This window comes from Carlito syrichta, unplaced genomic scaffold (genome assembly GCF_000164805.1).
Source record: "Carlito syrichta isolate Samal-C Ts95f unplaced genomic scaffold, Tarsius_syrichta-2.0.1 Scaffold6706, whole genome shotgun sequence".
In the NCBI taxonomy this organism is placed as follows: Eukaryota; Metazoa; Chordata; class Mammalia; order Primates; family Tarsiidae; genus Carlito; species Carlito syrichta.
The window spans coordinates 466422-474945 of record NW_006950802.1 but is presented as its reverse complement, the minus strand read 5'-3'; the positions used below and the strand labels follow the sequence as shown (position 1 = coordinate 474945).

Sequence of the window (8524 nt, the reverse complement as noted above, 5' to 3'; positions counted from 1 at the left end):
AGGGGGGAGGTGAGGGCGAAGAGCCCGCTTCTGGCTCCGCCGCCCGATTTTTCCCCCCTCTTGGCCTTGACCGAAAGTGTCTGACCACGTCTGCCGCTTTGTCATTTGTCAACATGCGCTACAGCTGTTCTCTAAAAATCATACTGGAGAGAAAAAATAAAGGCAACATTCATGCGGCTGCAGAAAGGTCTCTTTGTTCACACACCAATTAATTTGTTAATGTCGCTGTTGCGGGATTATTTACCATTTCGAGCTATATTTGGCATATCTTACCGAAAACTGCAGGATCTTAAGGGCTGGGATTTTTGGTGGGATCGTTTTTAAAGGAAGTTACGTATAGGGGTTTAACGTGGTGGTGGCCTAAATGCCAGTTCGCTTGGAGATTTTTCTGTAGACGTTATGGCTACATGTTTAATAATAGCTCCACAGACCAAGGGGAAAGATAACGATCATGTGAATGCAAGGATACTTAAGATCCTTCATGGTAACGCGCTGAAGTAAAGGTTATGAGTGTCCTCAAAGGGCCTCAACTACCTCAGAACAAATGAACGCTGGATCCTCTTACTAATACCAAGAAGGGCCGGGGTTACTCTGGGGCTAGATTCCTCCATGCAACATTAAAATTCATACAAGCACAGTGCTCTATGTTGGAAGAGTTCTGCCTTATCCTTTTATTTATTTATTTTGCCCTATTTTAAAATTGGGCTGTTTCTTTTCTCAACAGAACTATTTTGAGGGCCGAGTAGGGCAGTAAAAAGACCAGAATAAGAGGTTTCTGGAATGTCAACAGCCCTGTATTATGTGGGCCCTTGTTGCTCCGTTGAAATCTGTTTAATAGTTTCTGGTGCTCATATAGGATATAATAGGAGTCACTGGGTTTTTTTTTTCATCTAATTTTTCTTTGCGTTTAGTATAATTTCTCTTTTAGTTTCTAGAACATAAGCCATACTGAAAAATTCAAGTGTATGGAATCACCTTTTCTCTTGGGTTCATAGAAAATATCCATTCTCATCAATCTGCTCCAGTAACCCATAAGTCAAAAAGTCACTAGAATGGGTGGATGGATAAAGAAAATGTGATATAGACATGCAATGCAATATTAATCAGCTTTAAAAAAAATCTTGTCCACGCGGGGCTCAGTGGCTCAGGACTCTAATCCCGGCACTTTGGGTGGCGGAGGCGAGAGGATTGCCTGAACCCAGGGATTCGAGACTAGCCTGGGCAATATGACAAGACCTTGTCTCTACAATAAATCAAAAGATTAACTGGGAGTGATGGTGCGTGCCTGTGGTTCTAGCTATTTGGAAAGCTGGGGCGGAAGGATCATTTGAGACCAGCAGTCGAGGCTGCGATGGCCGTGAGCTTGCCACTGCACTGCAGCCTGGGCGACAGAATGAAACTCCGACTCAAAAAAAAAAAAAGTCCTGTTACACACTACAACATGGATGAACCTTAGGGACATTGTGCTAAGTGAAACAGGTCAGTCACAAATCCCAAAAAGTGATTTTGCTTACATGAGATATCTAAAGTAGTCAAACTCTTAGAAGCAGGAAGTAGAATAATGGTCACCAGGGACTGGGGAGAGGGGAAACGGGTAATTATTCAATAGAGTTTTAGTCTTGCGTGATTAAAAAGAGAGTTCTGTTGCACAAGATGCATATAGTTAACACTACTGTACTGAACACTAGAAAATGGTTAAGATGGCAAATTTTGTTTGGTTTTTTTATTGTTGTTGCTGTTATTTATTTTTTGAGTCAGTCTCACTCTGTTTCTCAGGCTGGAGTAAAGTGGTGATCACCCCTCACCACAGCCTCAACCTCCTGGGTTTAGGTAGTCTATCCACCTCAGCCTTCCAAGTAGTTGGGACTGTGGGCATGTGCCACCACGCTCAACTAATTTTTTAAAATTTTTGTAGCAGCAAATTCTTGATGTGTTGCCTAAGCTGGTCTCAAACTCCTGCACTCAACTGATCCTCCTGTCTTGGCCTTCCAGAGTGCTGGGATTACAGGCATGAGCCACTGTGCCCAACCTATTATTTGTTTTTTTACTACAATATTTCAAAATACAAAAACAAAACAAAAAAGACACCAGAGATGTTACAACTGGGAAGTGACAGCAAGGGAGAAGGCATTCGTTTTTTCCTCAATTATTGCATATGTGAGTCATGCTGGGTAGACATGGGAGATATTAAAATCCATAAGACCAGGACTTGCCCTTGGTAGACAGAAGCACAAAAGAGAGTGGAGAAGCTCATCTTCTGTTAACTGCTCAGTGATCAATTAATGGTCACTAGATTGTGAATATGAACACACTTGATCCTTATGAAAACACACTGGTTCCTAAAATAGTTATGATACAGGCGTGTGCATTCAGCAATAGAGGAAGTTACAAAGCAGAGGGTAAAGTTCTGTAAATGTCAGGAAGATGACCTGCCTTTTGTGTCATCAGAAGTTCAGAGAGGAGGTAAACGTTGTCCCAGATCTTAAAAGGTGAGGAAGCGTTTGTTAGATTTGGAGGATGAGGAGGTTGGAAGGGAAGGGATATTGAAAAGAACTGGACAGATATCACATGCAAAGTTGTGGAGACATGGAACGGCATGGCTTGTTCAAGGAACAGCAATGGGTGAAGTTGGTGCTGGCATGCAGGCTCCTATATTACCTGCAGGCCAAAAAAAGAGTGGTGGAAGCTTCCAAGAGTTTTCCAGAGTCAGACCTGGTGACACTCAAATTGTAGATTGGGAATTCCTGGGCTCACCCCAGTCCCTTATGTATATGTGACAAAGCCTGGCTAGATGCTTACCAAATGCATTTTCTTTTCCAAGATAGATAAGCTACACTTCCCAAAAGTTGTGCATATTGGTAGGGCCACATGATTCGTTCTCCCCAGTGAGATCTGATTCCCACTGGGCAGTCAAGAGAAGGTATGCCTTGTCCACTCTCCTTTGTCCTTCTGTCTTCATCCAACTCGATGGCACCAGGTGAACCTTAGAGCCTTGTGTCTGATATTAGCACTGCTGTGTGAAAGCAGTCCCTGAATGCCTGAGTACATCAGGGCCTCCTCACAGAAGGTACCATACTGTGATATGAGTGAGAAATAGATCTTTAGTGAATGCAGCCAGACATTTTGAGGTCACTTATCACAGCAGCTAGTGTTACTTATCTTGGCTAATAGAATCTCCCAGATGGTCCATTTTCTGATAGCTTAAAGATCTTTGCATAATCTTTACATAATCTTGAGACCATCTTTTAAAAGTTATTTCACTTTCAGTTTAATGTTTTATTTGGTTTCTATAGTTGTCATCCTCCTCCTGAGCACATTTTAAAAACGTATATATTATTTTGCCAGAGTGCTAAGAAAGTAGATTATCTTATGTCCTCTAACCCCGAGGTCACTTGGGAACACACAGGAATGGCTTCCAGCCCAAGCAATGTTTTCCTATTTTAGTGGCTGAAATGCCACCATTTCATACTTACTCAGTTAGATGTTCTTATCCCTGAATCAGATGTAGCCTAAGGTCCATGTGAGGTAACTCAGTGAGCTAGTACTGGTCCCCAGATCATGAGTATTCACGTATCAGCTTTTAATGACTGGAGAGGAAATAAGTGCTGGTGAGGGCAGGCCTGGAGAGTTAGGCTTGGCACAGATGTTTCCTTACCACGTTTTAAGGAAACTCAATTTCCAGAGAGGAATATTCTAGGTGACCTGAAAACTGAGGGGGAAAAAGAGGAAGCCAAGAGATGAGTTCTGCCACGCTCATCTTAAAGTGAATCAGAGTGGTCTTTTGGTCATCTTTTAAAAATATTAGCATTTCATGTTTATTTTCATTAAAAATAGAGAGCTTCTAAGGTTAAAAGTAAAAAAATTTAAGCTGGGCATGTTGGCTCACACCTGTAATCTCAGCACTTTGGGAGGCAGAGGTGAGAGGATTGCCTGAGTCCAGGTATTTGAGACCAGCCTAGGCAACTTGGTGAGACCTGGTCTCTACAATAAATCAAAAACATTAGCCAGGCATGGTGGTGTACGCCTGTGGTTCCAGTCACTTGGAAGGCTGAGGAGGAAGGATTAACTGAGCCCGGCAGGTGGAGGCTGCAGTGGCCCTCGTATAAAAATAAAAATTTAAGACAAGCTATCTAGAGGTAGGGTCTCCAACGTGAAATGCATAAGCTGACCCCTGAAATTCTAGAATAAAGTATTTAAACTGGTAGTCACAAACACATACCTTTTTTCACCAGAAAAAAAAGGGGGGTAGAAAGAAATGAAGCGTGACTAATATTTAATATGAAGATGGGTGCTGGCACCCCCACTTGATCAGTAAGTAGGCAGGCATGTGGGGTATTGAGTAGGGGCAGGCTATAGGAGGGTGGTTTGGGAGGGAGGGAAGGCTCTCTCCTTTGTTCACTTTTACTATATTGTCACGTGTTGCAGCTTTTGCATCTAACTAAGGGGATTTATGGATGACAATTAAGTAAAGTCACTGTTACAGCATGGACCAATGGAGACAGTGTTAAAAATGCAAGAACAGGTCAACACAACCGGCCACGCTGACATTTCTGACACTCTTTCGGAGCCACATTACAAGGCAAAAAAAAAAAAAAAACAGTGACAAATCAGACTTGACAGGAAGTTGGCCACAACATTTGATTATAAAGGACATTGTTTTCCATTAAGAATTTACATTCACGCTTGCTAACACTGACTTCACTCTAAGTGCATATGATAGTTATTCAGAGAATGATATTCAGAACGGATCACAATTTAAAAAGTAAACATTCAAACTCTGGAGGCAAACTCAACAATGTTTCTGGCATGTTTAAGTGATGTGCTATTCAAGTCAGTGCTTTAAAGAAAAGTCACTAATAACAGATGCTAAAAAGGTTCCTCTGAGCTTTCTAAAAAAGAAAGTTAAAATGCAACACACCATTAAGGAAATAGGTTTCTTCTTGCCAAAATAAAAATATCTGAGATGATACATGGAACACAAATGGGCAAAAACAACTGCATTCCTTTGTCAGCAAATACTCTGAGAATATGCACATAAAGCTTTGCTAAACACCCAATGGCATATGTATTGGAACAAGTTACACAATGCAGGACGCTTACAATAAGGCTAAACTGAAAGCACAGATGTTTTTAATATGTTCCACTCCATGTTTTTTGATAGATTCTGTTTCAGTGTAGTATTTACCCCATTGTGTTTCAATAATGAAATACATTTCAAAATGACTTTTTCGTGACCCACTAAAGAAAAGCTATCGTGGAAAAGATATATTTTTCTCTTCTACATCTTTTGACAATACTGTAAACAATAACTAACTTTTAAAAAATAAAAAGCATGTTTTATGCAAAACTTAAGTAAAACCACTGATGGCTTAATTGTTTCGACTAAAAACATTTTTTTTTTAAAAAGAAAAGAATTCCAAGTTAAAGTTACAGTGAGAGCGACCACATGAAATTCATTCACGGCATATCTCATAGGCAGTTTATTCTAGAAAAGAATGCATTCCAGAATATTATGTATTCCAGAATACACAACACTTAGGATGTTATCAATGTTGTTTGTTTTGTGGAAACAAATTTTATAGCAATTTAAAAATGCTTAATTGTGAAATATGACACATATGCAAAAATGTGCAAAAAAAGTTATGCACATAATCTAATAAAATAATTATAACATAAAATCTCTTGGGTCAAAAACTAGAGCATTATCAGGACTTGTGCAAAGGCTTGTCATGTGTGTACATGCATGTGATGCCCTAGTCCTTTTCTCCAGAGACAATAATGAACCTGACTTTTGTGGTGATTATTTATTTATTTTCTTTACTTACTACCTATATGTGCATTTCTAAGCAAATATTTTGGTTTGGCTTCTTTCTGGACTTTTTTGAAGGGGGGCCATACTGTGTTTGGGCCTTGGTTCTTGTACCCATCATTCTTTATAAGATTCAGCCTTGTTGATATAGCTAAGATTTGTTCCTTTTTCTCCTCTTTGCTAAATAGCATCCAGTGGAAATATATACAACATGTATTTATTCATTCCATTGTAGACAGACATGTGGGTATTTATAGTTTTTGCCTGTTATAAACAAAGCTGCCAGGACCATTCTTTCTTTAAAATATAGTATATTTGTGGGTTTACTAGGTCACAGGGTATGTGTATGTCTAACTTTGGTAGCTAATATCCACCAACTGATTTGAAATGTGGATATACCTGTTATACTCCCAGCAGCTGGGCATGAAAATTCTTCCCATATTTTTTTTTTTAAGATACAGGGTCTTGCTATGTTGCCCAGGCTGGACTTGAATTCCTGGTCTCAGGTGATTCTCCTGCCTCAGTCTCCTGAGTACCTGGGACTACAGGTGTGCACCACCACACTTAGCTCCATAATTCCTTATATAATTAAATAGGCTTACTATGTGCCAGGTATGATATTAAGTGCTTTATAAATATCAACTTATTTAATTCTCACAGCATTCTATGGAGTAGGTTCTAAAACTATCCCAATTTACTGGAGAGAAAATCAGGGCACAAAGAGGTTAAGTAAATTGCCCACAGCTACCCAACTAGTGAGGAGGAGATCTGGGATTTCAACCCAAACGACTGGCCTCAGGATCTATGCCCTTACCCACTATGTTATGTGGATGTTTGCAAATATTTCCTTCATTTTGTAATTTTTGTGATAAAAAAATGCATCTAACCTATAAAAATTCTTGTATCTTATAGAATTTTCTAACTCCCTTAAAGGTTTTACAAATATAATTTCAGTTGATTTTGAGGCCAAGTGTTAAAAATATACACCAGCTTCTGATTTGTTTCAGAAACGGATAAGTAACATTAGGCAAGATAGAAATGCATTCATCAGATTTCTAGCAAAACCTTTGAATAATGAGTGATGAGACTGAAAAATAAGAATCATGATTTGATAACCCAGCTAATGAAGCAGTTCTTCCAGTAAATTCCAAAGATCTCTGTGAGCTCTTCTTGGAAAGCCATTAAAAAACTGAACATAAAACCAGACATCTGCATTGCTGTATCACAAAGCAAAAGCCAAGGCTTAAAAAGTAATGAAGCATATTCAATTATCCTTCACCCGAAAAAAGCTTTATTAACAATAACATTTTAGAGAAAGATGCTTTTTGTATTATGATTAATACATTTTGAAATTATTTAAAATATGACTTGATCTTTATCTTGTCCATTGAAAATTTTCTATTTCAGTATGTTTTATTGCAATCATAATATATTAACATAGTAATATAAGCACGCAGAGAGCTCTTGGAGATATGCTCAAAATTTTTGCTGGTGGAGTGCTCAGTCAAAAAAGTTTGGAGGCCGGGCACGGTGGCTCCTGCCTGTAATCCCAGCAATTTGGGAGGATAAGGCAGGAGGATTGCTTGAACACAGGAGTTCAAGATTAGCTTGGGCAATACAGCCAGACTCTCGTCTCTACAAAAAATAATTTAAACATTAGTCAGGTATGGTGGTGTGTGCCTGTAGTCCCAGCTACTCGGGAGGTTGAAGTGGAAGAATTGCTCTGAGTCCGGGAAATTGAGGCTACAGTGAGCTGTGATTGCACCCCTGCACTCCATCCTGGACGACAGAGACCCTGACTCAAAAACAAACAAAATATTTGGAGATTGCTGGCTGGTGCTTTGGGCTGTGACCTGGAGACAAGCTTAGAAAATCACAGTGAAGCTGGGGCCTCCAGGAAGCAGAACAGGGCACTGGGACTGGCAGCTGGGGTAAGGAAGGCTGTGAGATAGTAAACAAAGAGGAGACCGGGGAAGACAGCACAGATAAACTGCAGACCTACTTGCCTAGAAATTGACTCAGTGAGAAATATGTTTGTACTGTTTTAACTAATCTAATGGACTGGGCGCAGTAGCTCAAGCCTGTAATCCCAGCACTTTGGAGGCCAAGGTAAGAGGATTGCCTGAACCTGGGGGTTCAAGACCAGCCTGGACAACATGGTGCGCCCTCATTTCTAAATTAAAAAAATAAATAAAAAATTAACTGGACATCATAGTGCATGCCTGTAGTTCCAGTTACTTGGAAGGCTGAGGCAGAAGGATTGCCGGAGCCCAGCAGGTAGATGCTGGGGTGGCCATGAGCATGCCACTGCATTCCAGCCTGAGCGATGGAGTGAGACTCCAACTCAAAACAAAACAAAACAAAACAAAAACCAAACTAATCAAATGAGAAATAAAGCTTGCATATTTACACAAAAATCATAAAATTCAAGATTAGCTTAAAAAACAGCAAGAACAACAAAGTCTGCACATGCTTCATGTAGAATAACCTAAGCAAAGTCACTTACCAGGGTCAGTAATCATTCAGTCAGTCATAAGGAAAGTTGATTTGACTTATGACTTGGGTGATTCTTCCCAGAGAAGTAAGCTACAGTTTTCTCAGCTGTGAATATCTTCCACATTGCAGGCAGAAGGATCACCTGAGTGATCCTTCCAAGAAGCTGGGACTACAGGTATGTGCCACCATACCTGGCTATTTTTTTATTTTTATTTTTTG

At 39.9% G+C, this 8524-nt stretch overlaps 1 protein-coding gene across 1 annotated transcript in view; it reads left to right on the top strand.

Moving 5' to 3' along the window:
• Window positions 1-8524, top strand: part of SPATA9 (spermatogenesis associated 9) — a 62559-nt gene that overhangs the window by 845 nt on the left and 53190 nt on the right. The window lies entirely within an intron of this gene.